The following is a 19,593-nucleotide window of genomic DNA, read 5'->3' as shown; positions in this document are numbered from 1 at the left end:
AGGTTTGATATTAATCGGACAAGTGGTTCCCAAGTTATTGCCATTTATTTACCAAACCAATGACAGGACACGGTGCTATGACATCACGATTGACATCACAATTCCTCTTCTTTTTTTTTGCACGTACGAGCACGCACGTACGGGCCCGCACTAGTCTTCTAAATACATAATAATATTCTTTGTATATTTCGGCAAGTTTATTAACTCATCTCTCATACATATATCCACATTATCAATTTTTAACTTCTTACAATATTTAACAAGTTGTAAATTTGATGTTGTATTCTTTCCAAATTCTTTAAACCACTCATCAATGCTCATTTATTGATGAGAAAGATATAATCCATTACCCTTCTTCATTAATTTTACACCTGCTTGTGCAATAGAAGAAAGCATATCTCCAACCAACAATCTCGCATTTGAGGTAGGCTTTCAAGTTTTTCAGCAAAATCTACAATTACATCACTTCCACTAATTTGTTTCTCCAACTCTTTGTTATGTCTTTCCAACTCTTTTTAAGCCTGGAGTGGAGCCTTCCTTTCGTTGGCAGTTTTCACCACTGCTGAAATACCACCCGTCAATGGTCCAGCTGCACTTAAACCAGAAAATAAAGGAATTAGAAGTGGGAGAAATCCTCCACTCATCTCTCTTATTGAATATTTCTTCAACATTGGTTTTGACATTTTAATTTTAAGTGAGCCAGTATCGTTCAAGATTTTCACCTGTTCTCTTGTGAGCAAAATATCAATTCTTACTGCTCCTTTTCTCTGAATTGTATTAACGTTAATCATGTAAGGCTTTTGATTTTGAATACAAGATGATAGTTTATGAAGATTGATTTGATTTACATATACCCCAGTTGGCACTTTACGACTCATTTATTTATCAAAAAATTATGTGAGACTAATCAGAACACCATTATCTGTATTAATCTGTAATTCTGTTTCTTCCAAAAGCAAACAACATGTATCAACTTCTTCACTCTCTCTCCTCTTTCAATGTATAGGGAAGTATCCACTCGATTAGACTTTATAGTTTCCTTTTGAGCACTCAGGTCAATCGCATAGATTGTATAGAGACTTTTAAATGCTGTCATATCCAAAATGGGTTCTTTATTTCCATTACTTTCACACACCTTTTGGTAAGACTTGTATGCTTCAGCATAATCATTTTTTTCCCAATTAATTTCCAATCTATCTCATGGATAAAATGTTCCATCTTGAGAAACGCGAAGTTGTTTCACCTGAGCATTATCACTCAACGCATTATTCTTATCAGTCGCAGTATCACCATCTGGTTTTTAAAAAATGAGCCACAGATATCGAGGCTTTCCTTCCAGAACACCCAAATTCCACGTGTAAGTGGTTTGGTTCAGTTTAACGTGTTGGCATTTTCTTTTAAGGTATGATACATTGAGTGGTTTCTTTGAGTTAAGTCTTCTATTCAACATCTCTTCTGTTTTAAGATTAGGAGTATATTCACTTATATACTAACTAATTTCATCAATAACAAATTTATTCTGAGCAGCAAAAGCATTAGCAATGCCAAAAAGCAATCTATTTTCATTATCATTCCTTTGCAGTTGAAATCTAATTTTAACACGATACACAACTTTATCATGATCACAAAATCCAAATATACCTTTAAGAGGAACTGCACAGTAAAACTATTACCTGCTTTTGTATCATCATTATACATTCCTTTCCTTTGACTATATCCAGGGTCTGTGTTTGTTCCCGTTGCCATATCAGGAATAAAACTTTCGACAGCTCCCTTTCCCATTCTATCACTAAATGAATATTGTGTAAATTTCATCATTTCAGATGTAGCAGACACGTAATCAATTGCTTCAACTTCTTGTGTTCCAATATACAAACGCACACTATCAAACATTTTCCAGAAGAAATAATTTACGAGTGTAGTGTTTGTGTTATTCACAGCCTTAGTGAATGTAAATTTACACAACAAGAAACTTTCGGTTAGATTCAAACAAGTTTGTTGATTGTTTATTTCAAAACTTTTTGTTCCATTTGTATTCCAGTCTGTTCCAGGTATGGCATTCACCTTGAAGTGGTCTTCCCTCTTTAGTCGAGTTTGAGATGACAATTGTATCATCCAAATCATAGATACTATCAATTGCTTCCATACTTGTATTTATTTAGGGAAAAAGATGTTAAAACTTTTGAAACCCTGACCCAAGTATTTGAATTATTTTCTGTTATTCTTGGGGAGACAACTGAGTTTTGCCTTTCTTAATTTCTTTTATTGCTTGTAATTTATGGGATTCCTTTTGAGCATCTTTGATACTCTTTATAGCACCCGCTACATTTCCCACAGCAGAAGCAGTTGAAGCAATTAGGTCTTTATGTTTAAGAATAGTTTAACCTATACCCATTAGAGTATCAATTATTCCATCTCCTTTTTTTCTAAATTGATGTCCTACACCCCTTTGTCTCTTCGGTTTATAGTATCCTCTACCAAGATACATACATTCACCCTTGTAGTATGGGGAAAGGAACATCCAATCCCCTGTAATTATTTTATATTTTCCCAACTTGTGTTTCCTCACAATAACCATCGTATTTATTTATTGGAAAACTTCACGTAGGTGTATTCTGATGGATATAATTTCTCCATTAAAAGAAATCATACGATTGTCTTGGTCGGTTATCCTAAAATTTACTCTGTTTATGGTTTTTCCAGACACGGGAAGATAAACCAGATTTTTGGGTTCCATATTGAATTTATAACCAATTGGCGTTGAATATGCACTGAATGAAAATATTATATTTGTTCTTATTCCATCATTAGAAGCACTATTAATCAAATCACAGTGAATTAACACCGAATTTATTCCTGAGGATATTTGAATGACTATCACTGTAAAACATCCCATTAGTTTCATTCTTTTTTGAGGAGAAACCCAATAACTCTCTCAATGAATTATCAATTGTGAAATCAACCTTGTAGTTATTTTTTAGTTTAATCGTTGATTTTGAAGTAAGTTTTTGAATATCTATAACAATATTTTTTGGTTCATCACCCTGTTCTTTCATAAGGTGAGCAATTTCAGAAGATATTTGAGAAATCTCATATGCTCCGGGTGAAACTGTTATCGTTTTGTATCCACTTGCCGGATGATAACAAAACTTGTCATTTTTCTCGGTGATATTAAACAAGGTATTATAAGTTTCCATGGACAATAAAGATGCCTCAAATTCTTTTGTTGCATCTAGTTGTAGTGGGTATGGGAATGAAGATGTGTGGTCACTTGTTGTGAAATTCAAACTAAGGATTGTGCTTCTCATCTTATTTTATATGAAACAAGCCGGTAGGCGACATGGCTGCTTGCTCTCGATGGAAAGCTGGCCGACACGACTTGCCAATATTCATGTACATGCTATCAATCAATTTAGCACAATAAATATGATTATCACAGCCCTCTTAGTTTGCGCCCAGAAACCTGCATTGTGAAATTTCAGGCATGTTTCCAAAGAGACTCGAACAAATGGCAGCCCTGGTAATTCCATTTATCTATTCGCTAAAGATCTTATTTTTTATATGATGCTGTAAGACATTCTCCTTGGACACAAAAAAACAGGTCCCTCGGAGGTCCAGTTTCAGAGGTATTGATTTTTTTGTACAGTCCACAATAAGTGTACGATGTATGATAAAGTATTTTAGCTGTTGCTAAGCAATGGAGCTGTGCATAGCAACCATTCATTTTTGTCTACATGCTAGCCACATTGTACACATTTCACCCAAGTTTCATCAAAATCAGACTCTTTCTCATAGAGATATTCACAATTAACCGTTTCTGAAATGTTCGACATGTACTCGCCCAAAACCTATCTCCTCCTACAAAGATTTTTTGTTAGGGCTGCAAGTTGGCATGAAGGGAGCTAGATAGATTGTGCACAGAACTCTAAGCTTCAATTTTTCGATTTTTTTTTTGATTTTTTGACCACTTTAAAGGGCTGTTGCTATGCTGTTGCTAGGGCCTGGGGTCCCATATTCGAAAGCACGCGATTCCCAGAAATATTGGTCCTACCTACCAAATTTCATGGGAATCGGTTGAGTGGTTTAGCCCCTCGGCTTGACCAAAGTTTCGTGGACAGACAGACAGATGGAAATGTCCAGAATAAGGGTGCTCTAAGAGCAGCCAACTCTAAAAGTAGCCAATAAAATATCTTTGTATTGACATTTATGAATTATTTTCATGTTCATCAACTGGTCTAAAATGGCTGATGCTTCATTAAAACAATTGTTATTTCCAGCCTTCTTACTACCTCACAGCAATAACAGTCTATTAACTAATTATGATGGGTCATTTGGAAGAAAACGAACATGTGAACCAAGCCTACTTCAAGCAAGAATAATTTGTTTCTCCTTCTCATTCTTCCGACTTTTACCAGATATATTGACTCCAGAATTGAGAGAGTCCAGCAAATCAGTACATACTCTATCATCCTTATTTTTCATTTCCAATGGTTTATCAAAATACTTTGATTCATCCCTCACAGTTGTACCTTGTCTTCCATCCTTTGTTGGAAGAAACATTAATCTCGGAGTTAGTTTGACAGGGGGTTGAGCAGAACTCAAGAACCTTAATTCATCATTAAATATCAATCCCTTTTCTTGAACAAGATGAAATATTGCTGGTTGTTCTGTTGGAATGAGTCCTGCTTTGGTTTTTGAATCCGCTGAATATTCATTGTTTTGAAGAGCCTTCACAATATAATCAGGGGGTTGATTCATCTTTTCCAGTTGTTGAAATAATCCTTCAACATCATATTCTAATTCTCCTATATTCTCTAATTCTTCCTCCATCATTTGACTGAAATCTTTTAACATTTGAAGTTTTTTAGGAGTATTTTCTATTGTGGGAACTATGGAAGCATCTATAATTTTTCGATGGGAAGTTTTTTAAAGTGGTTTAAAAAAATTCTCTTGTTTTCTTTCAAATGCTTCTTCACCCGTTAGTTTCTGTCTGCATTTCTTCTTTATGTCTTCCTGTTGCTTTACAACTTTTGAAACCAACTCTTGATTGATGTTCCTTAAATCTTCTTGCTCTTTCTTTCGCATCCATTTATTTATTGGAAAATATCATTTACTGAATTATAAAGGTCAACAGGGAAATTTTCCTTTTATTCATCATGAAAGTAGATGTGTTCAAATAAATCCTTTTCTTTAAATATTTCATCAAATTCTTTATCTATATATTAATACTGAAGGACCAATTTTGTGCTCCTCCTAGCGGTCGCGTCACGTTTTTCTCGGTAATGTGACCTGGACTGAAAGAAACTTCGTACCTAGAAGAGTGCATCGCACATAGTGGCGATAGTCGACTTTCAAATCTGAAGCAGAATAAACACTTTTCATTTTACATTCGTTTACATGGCGACGTGTGACTTCACCGCTGAGAGGCATCATGACATCATCGATCATTCGGTGACGTCATTACGTCTGCCGTTGACAGACCGTCACCACTGAGAGGTGTAATTCCACTCCTCGAAAATAGTGTCTGCGATGTAAAACCCTCTTCTGCACATGCTGACTACCTCAGAATGTGAATTTCACACAAAAAATGTAACAAGAAACATTGTATTTTCTATCTATATATTAATACTGAAGGACCAATTTGTGCTCCTCCTCGCGGTCGCGTCACGTTTTTCTCGGAACTGTGACCTGGACTGAAAGAAACTTCTTACCTGTAAGAATGCATCGCACATAGTGGCAATAGTCAACTTTCAACTCTGAAGCAGAATAAACACTTTTCGTTGAGATGGGGAAGAGAAGTGAAGAGGCGGGGGCGAGAAGTGAAGAGGCGGGGGCGGGGGATGAAGAGACGGGGGTAGGGAATGAAGAGGCGGGGGGCAAGGTAAGCAAATTTTTGGGTGGGGGTAAGCAAATTGAAAGCGGGAAACAGGGGGAAATGGGGCGGGGAATCAAGAGACGGGGGGTCGGCGAGTGAAGAGGCGGGGCCGGGGTAATTAAATATTTGGGCGGGGGTAAGCAAATTGAAGGTGGGGGGGGGGAATGGGGCAGGGTGGGGGATGAGTAGGCGGGGGCAAGCACGCCCTGTCCAGTCCATGTCCCTCGAGTGTGGGTGAGCTGGTGAGGGTGGTTGAATGAACAGAATCCGTCTGTGACGGGACTTCGGCTAGTTAACATTAATACGAGTTGTAATTTCTTCTTCACTAATGCTTGTATCTCTGCTTTTCATACGTTTTTGTTGAGTTTCTTCATCAACATCAAAACCGAATGATAAAATCTTAACTCCATTACCACTCAGATGTTTAATAATTTGTCTCATTCCTTCTGGATTAGTTTCTAATATCCCAGGACCACCAGATTTTAGTTTCTTTAACTCACTCGTACAATGTGAATATTTTGTTGTACCAAGAGAAACCTCAAATATTTGGCCTTCATTCCTCAATCGCCGATGTTCCTCTACTGAAATATAGTAATAATCTTCACCTTCTACTTCTCCAGGTCTTATTGCTCTAGTTGTTGTAGATACAATGTGTATCACGGGGTGTTTTTAAAGCAAATTTAAAATATTCTCAATTGTGCTATCCAAGAACCTTGATATATGAAAGTTTTTCTCCAGAAGCAGATTTACCCACAAGATTTATAATATAGTTGCCATTTATATATGTAATTGTTTATAAAATAAAAAAATATATCCCTTCATATCTCATCTTGTTTCACAACAATAATTTTTATTTTTTTAGTCGTGCGCTTCATATAATCCCCAATTTTTTTTTTACTACGCAACGAAGAACAATTGTCTCTCCAAAAATTGTTTATATCTATTTAATTTATATTGAATAAAATAAAAGTATTAGCATTGTTTCTTCTTGAGCGACGAGGGAGTTGAAAGTATGATTGACTAAGATAAATTCAATTTCAAGAAGAATGTCTCCCTCTTGTGTAGTAGCTATCCATTACCGTTTGGTTTCTCTCATTAATACAATCATCAAAGATAACGAGGTTCTTTTTTGATTTATCCAAATGTTGGGGTGAAGGTATATCATCCGTATTATCACGAAGAACACAAGTTATAGGTTTTGATTTATTTTTACATTTCTGTGTATCACAAAATAGTTGTATTATATCTTCAATGTAATAATCATGTAGTTTCTTTTGAAGTTTAAATAAACCGATTATATCTTCTTTTTGAAGACCCGCATTAAAACCTTGTGAGAGTAGTTGATACTCAGGTTGAAAACTTGACTTTGTGAAAATTATTAAATTATCATAATCTAAAAAGTTGGGAGTAAGGAGCATCTTTAAAAGCAGGCAGGTTTTTCCATATCCACTTGAACCAACTATGAGATGGCTTCATGAATTTGGGATATTTTTATGGTTGTTAAATTTTACCTTATTTTCCCAAATGGGTAAAAAATCATTCATTTATATATTTGGAAAACAGGTTATTTAATTTTTTTATTGGCTTTTTTTTAGAAACTATGTTTTATCCTAAGTTCAGGTTTCATTTCAAGATAATCTATTATTTTATTTATACAATATATTGTGTTGATATTTCCCTGAAAATGACAATCGTTAATAATATAAATCATCAATCCATGAAACATTACCGTCATTTGTTCAGTCTCTTCTCTTGTAAGAAAAGGTGTGTTATCACCCTCGCACTTAACATTCATTTATTTTGTTAATCTTGCAAAGTAATCCATTTTTGATGTAATTTTGAAACAGTTATGTTCTTTTTTATGTTATTTTATTTTCATTAATTAGAAGATAATCACAGAATATACATTGTTGTTGGGTTTCTGACTCTGTGTTTAATCCCACTCTATCACATGCAGGACAATTCTCAAATTTGTCATATGGAGAATCAGGGAATTCAAGAGGCTCAAGATCTAGTATACCATTCATATTTATGAGCCGAAACCCCATCACAGACGGATGCTTCAGAGTTGAAAGTTGACTTTTGCCACTATGTGCGATGCACTCTTACAGGTACGAAGTTTCTTTCAGTCCAGGTCACAGTACCGAGAAAAATGTGACGCGACCGCTAGGAGCACAAAATTGGTCCTTCAGTATTAATATATAAATAGCCAAACCCGCGCTCTGCGCGAAGTTTCTAGAGTGAGGGTTCGTTCAGACGTCAATAATATCCAGTGTTCACAATGCGATTTATCGAATTTCTTTATATACAATGTTTCTTGTTACATTTTTTGTGTCAAATTCACATTCTGAGGTAGTCAGCATGTGCAGAAGAAGGTTTTACATTGCAGACGCTGTTTTCGAAGAGTGGCATTACGCTTCTCAGTGGTGACGGTCTGTGGACAACAGACGTAATGACGTCAGCGAATGACCAACGATGTCATGACGTCCTTAGGCCTCCCAGCGGTGACGTCACATGTTGCCATGTAAACGAATGTAAAACGAAAAGTGTTTATTCTGCTTCAGAGTTGAAAGTTGACTATTGCCACTATGTGCGATGCACTCTTACAGGTATGAAGTTTCTTTCAGTCCAGGTCACATTACCGAGAAAAACGTGACGCGACCGCGAGGAGGAGCTCAAAATTGGTCCTTCAGCATTAATATATCGATAAAGTAAAACTTTACCTCAAACAAAATTCATCTTCGGTACTTTCATTGGTGCTTTCACAATCATCTATAAAACTACTTCATAACTATCGTTTGAACACAAACTCTCGGAATCATAACTGTCTTCTGTTCCAACAGAGATGCTATCATCACTCTCATAACCTTCAAAATCTTCAGTTGAATAATGACTCGTATTTAATAATAAGAAAAAACATTACCATCTACCTGTATATCTATATACATTTTTTCATTAACAGATTCAACTACTACATTTCTTATATTAAAGGTAATTTTAAAATGGTCCTTACCTACTACTGAACGAAATGTCATTTCACCTGATGTATTAACAACCTTCATTTCATCAAGATTTACATCTTTAGGGTTGTTGAAAAAAATACAAATTTCTCCTTGCATATTGCAGATGGTCTTGTCTTTTCTTTCTAAAGCTTCATCCATGAGGTTTTTCTTTTTTGATACTTTTTTTGTTTCATTGCTTTTTCTAGTTTTGAATATACGAGTGCGGGCCCGTAGGTGCGTGCCCGTAGGTGCGTGCCAGTATGTTCAGCTTCGTTCCTTCGTTCTCGTAAACGACGACTGGATTGGGGCATTGTTTCAATTAGATCGCACCAACCGTATCATAAATGGCCATAACTTGGGAAACACCTGGGAAACATACTCAGGTCCCCAGCGTCAATTGTGATGTCATATCAAACGAAGAAGAAGAAGAATTGTGACGCCCCTCTCTCTGCTCCACCCTCTCCCCCCCTCTCTCACCCCGAGTCTCGCCCCTCTCTCTCTCGCCCCTCTCTCTCTCGCCCCTCTCTCTCTCGCCCCTCTCTCTCTCGCCCCTCTCTCTCTCGCCCCTCTCTCTCTCGCCCCTCTCTCTCTCGCCCCTCTCTCTCTCGCCCCTCTCTCTCTCGCCGCTCTCTCTCTCGCCGCTCTCTCTCGCCCCCCTCTCTCGCCCCCCTCTCTCGCCCCCCTCTCTCGCCCCCCTCTCTCGCCCCCTCTCTCGCCCCCCTCTCTCGCCCCCATCTCTCGCCCCCATCTCTCGCCCCATCTCTCGCCCCATCTCTCGCCCCCATCTCTCGCCCCCATCTCTCGCCCCCTCTCTCGCCCCCTCTCTCGCCCCCCTCTCTCGCCCCCTCTCTCGCCCCCCTCTCTCGCCCCCCTCTCTCGCCCCCTCTCTCGCCCCCTCTCTCGCCCCCTCTCTCGCCCCCTCTCTCGCCCCCTCTCTCGCCCCCTCTCTCGCCCCCTCTCTCGCCCCCTCTCTCGCCCCTCTCTCGCCCCCTCTCTCGCCCCCTCTCTCGCCCCTCTCTAGCCCCCTCTCTAGCCCCCTCTCTAGCTCCCCTCTCTCTAGCCCCCTCTCTCTAGCCCCTCTCTCTCGCCCCCTCTCTCTCGCCCCCTCTCTCTCGCCCCCTCTCTCTCGCCCCCCTCTCTCTCGCCCCCCTCTCTCTCGCCCCCTCTCTCTCGCCCCCCTCTCTCTCGCCCCCTCTCTCTCGCCCCCTCTCTCTCGCCCCCCTCTCTCTCGCCCCTCTCTCCTCTCTCCTCTCTCACCCCCTCTCGCACCCCCTCTCGCACCCCCTCTCGCACCCCTCTCGCACCCCCCTCTCGCACCCCCTCTCGCACCCCCTCTCGCACCCCTCTCGCACCCCCTCTCGCACCCCCTCTCGCACCCCCTCTCGCACCCCCTCTCGCACCCCTCTCGCACCCCCTCTCGCACCCCCTCTCGCACCCCCTCTCGCACCCCCTCTCGCACCCCCTCTCGCACCCCCCTCGCCCCCCCTCGCCCCCCTCGCCCCCCCCTCGCCCCCCTCGCCCCCCTCGCCCCCTCTCGCCCCCCCCTCTCTCGCCCCCCTCTCTCGCCCCCTCTCTCGCCCCCCTCTCTCGCCCCCTCTCTCGCCCCCTCTCTCGCCCCCTCTCTCGCCCCCCTCTCTCGCCCCCTCTCTCGCCCCCTCTCGCCCCCTCTCTCGCACCCCTCTCGCACCCCTCTCGCACCCCCTCTCGCACCCCCTCTCGCACCCCCTCTCGCACCCCTCTCGCACCCTCTCGCACCCCCTCTCGCACCCCCTCTCGCACCCCCTCTCGCACCCCCCTCTCGCCACCCCCTCGCCCCCTCTCGCCCCCCTCTCTCGCCCCCTCTCTCGCCCCCTCTCGCCCCCTCTCGCCCCCTCTCTCGCCCCCCTCTCTCGCCCCCCTCTCTCGCCCCCTCTCTCGCCCCCTCTCTCGCCCCCTCTCTCGCCCCCTCTCTCTCCCCCTCTCTCGCCCCCTCTCTCTCCCCTCTCTCGCCCCCTCTCTCGCCCCCTCTCTCTCCCCCTCTCTCGCCCCCTCTCTCGCACCCCCTCTCGCACCCCCCTCTCGCACCCCCTCTCGCACCCCCTCTCGCACCCCCTCTGCACCCCCCTCTCGCACCCCTCTCGCACCCCCTCTCGCACCCTCTCGCACCCCCTCTCGCACCCCCCTCTCGCACCCCCCTCTCGCACCCCCTCTCGCACCCCCTCTCGCACCCCTCTCGCACCCCTCTCGCACCCCTCTCGCACCCCCTCTCGCACCCCCTCTCGCACCCCCTCTCGCACCCCCTCTCGCACCCCCTCTCGCACCCCCCTCTCGCACCCCCCTCTCGCACCCCCCTCGCCCCCTCGCCCCCTCTCGCCCCCTCTCTCGCCCCCTCTCTCGCCCCCCTCTCTCGCCCCCCTCTCTCGCCCCCTCTCTCTCGCCCCTCTCTCGCCCCCTCTCTCGCCCCCTCTCTCGCCCCCTCTCTCGCCCCCCTCTCTCGCCCCCTCTCTCGCCCCCTCTCTCGCCCCCTCTCTCGCCCCCCTCTCTTCCCCCCTCTCGCACCCCCCTCTCGCACCCCCTCTCGCACCCCCTCTCGCACCCCCTCTCGCACCCCTCTCGCACCCCCTCTCGCACCCCCTCTCGCACCCCTCTCGCACCCCCTCTCGCACCCCTCTCGCACCCCCTCTCGCACCCCCTCTCGCACCCCTCTCGCACCCCCTCTCGCACCCCCTCTCGCACCCCCCTCTCGCACCCCTCGCCCCCCTCGCCCCCCTCTCTCGCCCCCTCTCTCGCCCCCTCTCGCCCCCTCTCGCCCCCTCTCTCGCCCCCTCTCTCGCCCCCCTCTCTCGCCCCCTCTCTCGCCCCCCTCTCTCGCCCCCCTCTCTCGCCCCCCTCTCTCTCCCCCTCTCTCGCCCCCCTCTCTCTCCCCCTCTCTCGCCCCCTCTCTCGCCCCCCTCTCTCTCCCCCTCTCTCGCCCCCTCTCGCACCCCCTCTCGCACCCCTCTCGCACCCCCTCTCGCACCCCTCTCGCACCCCTCTCGCACCCCCCTCTCGCACCCCCTCTCGCACCCCTCTGCGCACCCCCTCTCGCACCCCCTCTCGCACCCCCTCTCGCACCCCCTCTCGCACCCCCCTCTCGCACCCCCTCTCGCACCCCTCTCGCACCCCCTCTCGCACCCCCTCTCGCACCCCCCTCTCGCACCCCCCTCTCGCACCCCCCTCTCGCACCCCCCTCTCGCACCCCCCTCTCGCACCCCTCTCGCACCCCCTCTCGCACCCCCTCTCGCACCCCTCTCTCGCCCCCTCTCTCGCCCCCTCTCTCGCCCCCTCTCTCGCCCCCTCTCTCGCCCCCCTCTCTCTCCCTCTCTCGCCCCCCTCTCTCGCCCCCCTCTCTCTCCCCCTCTCTCGCCCCCTCTCTCGCACCCCCCTCTCGCACCCCCTCTCGCACCCCCTCTCGCACCCCCTCTCGCACCCCTCTCGCACCCCCCTCTCGCACCCTCTCGCACCCCCCTCTCGCACCCCCCTCTCGCACCCCCTCTCGCACCCCTCTCGCACCCCTCTCGCACCCCCTCTCGCACCCCTCTCGCACCCCCTCTCTCACCCCCCTCTCGCACCCCCCTCTCGCACCCCCCTCTCGCACCCCTCTCGCACCCCCTCTCGCACCCCCTCTCGCACCCCCTCTCGCACCCCCCTCTCTTCCCCCCTCTCGCCCCCTCTCTCGCCCCCCTCTCTCGCCCCCCTCTCTCGCCCCCCTCTCTCGCCCCCTCTCTCGCCCCTCTCTCGCCCCCCTCTCTCGCCCCCCTCTCTCGCCCCCCTCTCTCGCCCCCTCTCTCGCCCCCCTCTCTCGCCCCCTCTCTCGCCCCTCTCTCGCCCCCTCTCTCTCGCCCCCCTCTCTCGCCCCCCTCTCTCGCCCCTCTCTCGCCCCTCTCTCGCCCCCCTCTCTCGCCCCCTCTCTCGCCCCTCTCTCGCCCCCTCTCTCGCCCCCTCTCTCGCCCTCTCTCGCCCCCCTCTCTCGCCCCCCTCTCTCGCCCCCTCTCTCGCCCCCCTCTCTCGCCCCCTCTCTCTCCCCCCTCTCTCTCCCCCTCTCTCGCCCCCTCTCTCACCCCTCTCTCACCCCCTCTCTCACCCCTCTCTCTCCCTCCCCTCTCTCTCTCCCCCCTCCTCTCTCCCCCTCCTCTCTCGCCCCTTTCTCTGTAAATGTATTCATAAATGTCTACCAAGCACAACAATTAATTCAAACCTTGGGAAAAAAACAGCTTTCAAACCTTGGGAAACACTTGGGAAACAGCTGAAACAGATAAAGAATGATATCAAAGCTTGAAAAGGCACATACTCAGGTCCCCAGCGTCGATTGTGACGTCATACCAAACGAAGAAGAATTGTGACGTCAATCGTGCAAAAAAAACCAAAAAAAAACCCCATTAATTGTGACGTCATTCGTAATGTTATAGCACCGTGTCCTGTCATTGGTTGACAGACGTTATTAGTCATTATTGGTTGACACAATATATAGGTCGTTATTGGTTGACAGACATTGGTCATTGTATCACGTTATTCTTTTTATTACTGCCAATCATTGTGCGATTATTATTATTATTATGCTGTTATCATTATTCTGAGATATCTTTGGGAAAAAAATGGCATGATAAGGTGGAACGACACTTCAGCTGCGATGTATACACCTTTCCAACATTGAAAAAAGCAATAAAATGGCCGTAACTTGGGAGCCGCTCGTCCGATTAATATCAAACCTTGAAAAGGCACATCCACGGGTCCCCGGCAATATTCCTGGCAAGTTTCAATAAGATCGGACCAGCGGTCGTCGAGAAACGGCGGTCGCGGTCTCACACACACACACACACACACACACACACACACACACACACACACACACACACACACACACACACACACACACACACACACACACACACACACACACACATTGCTGGAATTATAGATAGATTGCCAGAAGGAGAGGAGAAACTTTTGTTGGAGCCACTTTCATTGATGTTCTTCCAGTTATACGAAAAGCCCTTCCACTGAAGGAAATTGAAGAATTCATATTATTCGCCATAATTGTTTTTATCCAATAGTTGTTATAGTTATCTATCTATAATTCCAGCAGTGTGTGTGTGTGTGTGTGTGTGTGTGTGTGTGTGTGTGTGTGTGTGTGTGTGTGTGTGTGTGTGTGTGTGTGTGTGTGTGTGTGTGTGTCCGCTGTTTCTCGACAACCTCTGGTCCGATCTAATTGAAACTTGCCAGGTATATTGCTGGGGACCTGAGGATGTGCCTTTTCAAGGTTTGATATTGTTGTGGTTGAGGAAATTCGCAAACCACCATTCAGGTCCCGTAGGTGAGATATCTCTGTAAGTACATGTGTAGTTAGCCCCAAACCCGTTGTTTAGAGGGAATAAATGTGATTCATTCAGGCTGCGACCCTTTAAATAGCCGTTTTTCTGTTCTATCTTTATTTTGAACCAACCACGTCTCAACCGCCGTCACACAACAACCACCAACTGCAACGCCGCTTCACAACAACAACAATGCCAACAGCCACGACCTTTACCGTCATGGCTCGCTCCCGTAAACATCGCATCACCGCCATTCCAAGCGTCGCCATGGCCATCACTGCCACAATAAACCCTCCACCACCTTCACCTCTCCTCCTTCTGCCGCCATTCCCGCACCGCTTGTGGGCACCGAGCATCAGGCTGTCCGGGCCTCGTGCGGGACGCACGCTGAGCCGCGGGTGCAAAAAGCGGCCTTTCCGAGGAAAGGTCGGATCAGGAATGATACACGCCCACTTCTGTTCCGTCCAATCATTAAGCGCGGGGCGATTTGGCCCCACCTCCAGGCGCGTCGGAGTGGAATCGATATATGCAAATTCGAGGATCAGGGGAGGTTCACGCCCACTTTTCCTCCGTCCAATGGGCGAGCGTGGCTCTGCCCCCGAGCACATCCTGATCCGGAAATTTGCATATGGGTTCTCCTGCCATACTATAAAGCGCCGAGCGCGGGGCGAATTCAGTCGGTTTTGTTTTGGGTCGGAAGCAGTTGGAGGCAGTCGCAGTTTTGGGCTCGGGCGAGTTGGAGAGGTGTGGCGGCGGCGGAGTGTGGCAGCAGCAATCAAGACGGGTCTGGAGGAGAGTCAGTCTGTTGGGGTTCGGAGCCTGTCGGGGAGCTGCAGAGAGGTGAAGCCGGGAGCGCGGTCGAGGTCGCAGTGGAGTCGCTCGTCGCGGGACCCAAGCAAGCCAGCTATCCTCTTTTCCCAGAGCATCAACAATTCCGCCCTTTTTCCCCCCCGTGCTGAGATAGTGCGGAAAGGGGGCCCCGTTCCCACCCCATTCCAAGCAGTGCCAACGAAACCCGCAGAGGAGCGCGGAGTCGGGGCACCGCCTCCATATTTGCGGCTCATCACAAGACGGGTAGGCTCCACCCGGTCTCGGCCCACAGCCCCGTCTGTCCCCTTGTATTTGAGGGTGGCCCCTTTCTTTTGCTTTTGAGTATATGTGTTGTCGGCGCCATCTGTAAAGTAAAACTGTGTAAGTGTTGCCGTGTGCTCGCGCAGTCGGTAGTAGATCTGCATTGTGTTTCTTTTGTTGCAATTGCTTTTGGTGCATAATTGTTGTAATTGTATATGTGTGCTTTTCGTGTGCGGCGGAATAAATGTGCCTTATGTTGAACTGTTTTTCCCGTTTCGCTTCGTCTTTTCTTTCATTGAATCTCCATCTTACTTCACGTAAAGGGTTGGTAGTGGGCTAAATACGCCCGATATAATGAATCGGAACCGTCGAGGTTGACGATAACACCGCTCGGTTATCCCGATAGTACGGAACGGGTCGCTTAACGTGGCCCGTGTCTGGAGTCGACCTGCGGCGAGGTGCGATCGCCCGGTCTACCCTCCGTGTGGGTACTTAGGTAGGTCGAATTTTGCGAACAACCCTATCCCACATGGGGGGCCGATTGGCACGATCGTGGTGAGGCCGAAAGGCCCACCCGTGACTAGTTCCCGGCGTTAGTCCGAGAGGGTCGCGACAGAATTGTCCGTCTGGTGGGCGACATGCCGCGATTCGAGTTACGTGGCCGCTCGCACGCCGGCGGGCGCGAATTCGCAACAATATTAATCGGACAAGTGCTTCCCAAGTTATGGCCATTTATTTACCAAACCAATGGGAAGACACGTTGTTGCGTGGGCGTGGCCGATGGGGAAGGGAAGCACAGCTACGTTCCCCATTAGGGGTTACAACGTACGGGCTTCCGGAGAGTGATGACTTCGTGTATTCTAATAATTTCTCGATTTCTTATGCGCATTTATCGATAAACACAATGGCCCAACTTATGATCGTTTTCATATTAGACGGTGTATAAATTTTGGGACATCAGAGTGCTGGTATGCTCTGAACCAGGAAGTAAATTTTTTCTCTCTCTCTTCTCTTCTCTTTTTGTTTTTCCTTGCCACGACATTGCGAAAAGATAAAATACGTTGACGCTAATTGAATAATTGGATATTAAAAATAAATTGCGAATAATCGTAACTGCAAATAATATCGAACTTCCGGGTCACGCACGTACGGGCACGTGAGAGCGAAGAAACGGCCTGTGTGGTTTATTTATTTATTTATTTATTTATTATTATTGTTATTATTATTATTATTATTTTTTTTTTTTTTACGGGCACGTACTAGTCTTTATTCAATTTTACATCCTCGACATATTTCTCAGGATCTCAGTGTCAAGATTCAAAATATTGTAGTAATCATAAATCAACCGTAATCACTTTACCAACAGCAGGTTAAAACATATTCAAAGTTTTTAACAAATCTAACAAACATCCATTTGTGATATATGCTGATTTTGAAAGTGTCCTTGAAAAGATAGATCCAAATTCTCCAAATCCAAATAAACACAAATAAATATCAAAAACATACTCCTTGTGGTTTCTGTTATTATATTGTTGCGAATTTGCGCCCGCTGGCGTGCGAACGGCCACGTAACTCGAATCGCGGCACGTCGCCCACCGGACGGACAATTCTGTAGCGACCCTCTCGGACTAACGCCGGGAGCTAGTCACGGGTGGGCCTTTCGGCCTCACCACGATCGTGCCAATCGGCCCCCCGCGTGGGATAGGGTTGTTCGCCAAATTCGACCTACCTAAGTACCCACACGGAGGGTAGACCGGGCGATCGCACCTCGCCGCAGGTCGACTCCGGACACGGGCCACTTAAGCGACCCGTTCCGTACTATCGGGATAACCGAACGGTGTTATCGTCGGCCTCGACGGTTCCGATTAATTATCAGGTGTATTAAGCCCACTACCAACCCTTTACGTGAAGCAAGATGGAGATTCAATTAAAGAAAAGACGAAGCGAAACGGGAAAACAGTTCAACATGATGCACATTTATTCCACGGCACACGGAGAGCACACATATACAATTAAACAGAATGCACCTACAGCAATTGCAACAAAAGAAACACAACAATGCAGATCTACTACCGACTACGAGTGCACACAGCAACACTGACACAGTTTTACTTTACAGACGGCGCCAACAACACATTTACTCAAAAGCAAAAGAAAAGGGCCACCCTCAAAGACAAGGGGGCAGACGGGGCCTGTGGGCCAATATTTGCGCGGGACCTGAAAGAGCGGTCAGGTCCGCGAGACAGGGTGGATCCTACCCGTGTCTTTGTGATGAGCCGCAAATGTGGCGGCGCGGCGGTGCACCGACTTCGTGCTCCTTCACGGGTTTCGTTGGCACTGCTTGGAGTGGGGTGGGAACGGGGCCCCCTTTTCGCACTATCTCAGCGCGGGGGAAAAAAAGGGGGGAAATTGTTGATGCTCTGGGGAAAGAGTATAGCTGGCTTGCTTGGGTCCCGCGACGAGCGATTCCACCGCGACCTCGTCGCCGACCGCCGTCTTCCTTGCCTCGGACCTGAGCTACTCGGTCTCTTCCCCCATTCTCCTCAGCCGACTGCAGCAAACCACCTGTACGCCCTCAACTCCCGACTCCACTCCGCACTCCAACCCGACTCTGCCCCAAAACTCTCTTCGCCCTTCCAAGGCCGACGCCCCGCTCCCCCAAGGCCGACTCTGCACTCAAACTGACTCGACCGCGCTCCAAGCTCCAGGCTTCCTCTCTCTGCAGCTCCCCGACAGACTCCGAACCCCGACAGACTGCCCAAATTTGCCCCGCGCTCGGCACTTTATAGGCTGGCAGGAGAACCCATATGCAAATTTCTGGATCAGAATGAGCTCGGGGGTGGAGCCACGCTCGCCCATTGGACGGGGGAAAAGGGGCGTGAGTCTCCCCTGATCCTAGAATTTGCATATCTCTATTCTACACCGACGTGCCTGGAGGCGGGGCCAAACCGCCCTGCGCTTGCTGATTGGACAGATCAGAAGTGGGCATGTTGCATTCCTAATCCGAATTCTCCTCGGAAAGGCCGCATTTTGCACTCACGGCTCGGCGCGCATCTTGCACGAGCCCAGGACAGCCCGACGCTCGGTGCTCACAAGTGGTGCGGGAATGGCCGCAGAAGGAGAGGTGAAGGTGGTGGAGGGTTTAAGGTGGTGGTTTATTGCCATGGTGCCGTTTGGAATGGCGGTGATGCGATGTTTGCGGGAGCGAGTTGTGAAGGTAAAGATCGTGGCTGTTGGCGTTGTTGTTGTGAAGCGGCGTTGTGGTTGGTGGTTGTTGTGTGATGGCGGTTGAGACGTGGTTGGTTCAAAATAAAGATAGAACAGAAAAACGGCTATCTCAAAGGGTCGCAACCCAAATGAATCACATTTATTCCCTCTAAACAACGGGTTTGGGGCGAACTACACATGTACTTACAGAGATATCTCACCTACGGGACCTGAATGGTGGTTTGCGAATTTCCTCAACCGCAACAATATCAAATCATCTCTTGGTGATAAATACAAGTTAGAACTTTATAGAGGAGAAAATGCCTCAGAGGAGTTTGAAAGACGATTGGAAAAAGACTGTATAAGACGAAGAGAAATAATGATTGAAACCTATAAACCAATGTCATTAATAAAGGGAGAGAAAAAGGAATTTAGGAAGAACAGTATTGACTGCTCTTATTACCTGCTCTTAGAGCACCCTTATTCTGGACATTTCCATCTGTCTGTCTGTCCGCGAAACTTTGGTCAAGCTTAGGGGCTAAACCACTCAACCGATTCCAATGAAATTTGGTAGGTAGGACCAATATTTCTGGGAATCGTGTGCTTTCAAATATGGGACCCCGGGCCCTAGTAACGGCATAGCAACGGCCCTTTAAAGTGGTCAAAAAAATCGAAAAAAATCAACCAAAAAAATCGAAAAATCGAAGCTTAGAGTTCTGTGCGCAATCTCTCTAGCTCCCTTCATGCCAATTTGCAGCCCTAACAAAAAATATTTGTAGGAGGAGATAGGTTTTGGGCGAGTACATGTCGAACATTTCAGAAACTGTTTATTGCGAATATCTCTAAGAGAAAGAGTCTGATTTTGATGAAACTTGGGTGAAATGTGTACAATGTGGCTAGCATGTACACAAAAATGAATGGTTGCTATGCACACCTCCGTTGCTTAGCAACAGCTAAAATACTTTATCGTACATCGCACACTTATTGTGGACTGTACAAAAAAAATCAATACCTCCGAAACTGGACTTCCGAGGGACCTGTTTTTTGTGCCCAAGGAGAATGTCTTACAGCATCATATAACAAAATAAAATCTTTAGCGAATACATAA

At 47.3% G+C, this 19,593-nt stretch overlaps 2 protein-coding genes and 1 pseudogene across 3 annotated transcripts in view; 1 reads left to right on the top strand and 2 right to left on the bottom strand.

Annotated features, from left to right (window-relative positions):
• Nucleotides 1-19,593, bottom strand: part of LOC147025723 (uncharacterized) — a 132,972-nt gene that overhangs the window by 30,294 nt on the left and 83,085 nt on the right. The gene's annotated exons all lie outside the window — the stretch shown is intronic.
• Nucleotides 1-19,593, top strand: part of LOC147025725 (uncharacterized) — a 115,183-nt gene that overhangs the window by 53,438 nt on the left and 42,152 nt on the right. The window lies entirely within an intron of this gene.
• LOC147025726 (uncharacterized) lies at nt 4,153-5,089 on the bottom strand (annotated as a pseudogene).

This window comes from Eptatretus burgeri, chromosome 5, assembly GCF_056783735.1.
Source record: "Eptatretus burgeri isolate ZD-2024b chromosome 5, Ebu_testis_v1, whole genome shotgun sequence".
NCBI classification, from domain to species: domain Eukaryota; kingdom Metazoa; phylum Chordata; class Myxini; order Myxiniformes; family Myxinidae; genus Eptatretus; species Eptatretus burgeri.
The sequence above is the reverse complement of the archived record's forward strand: the minus strand, read 5'-3'. Positions and strand labels throughout refer to the sequence as shown.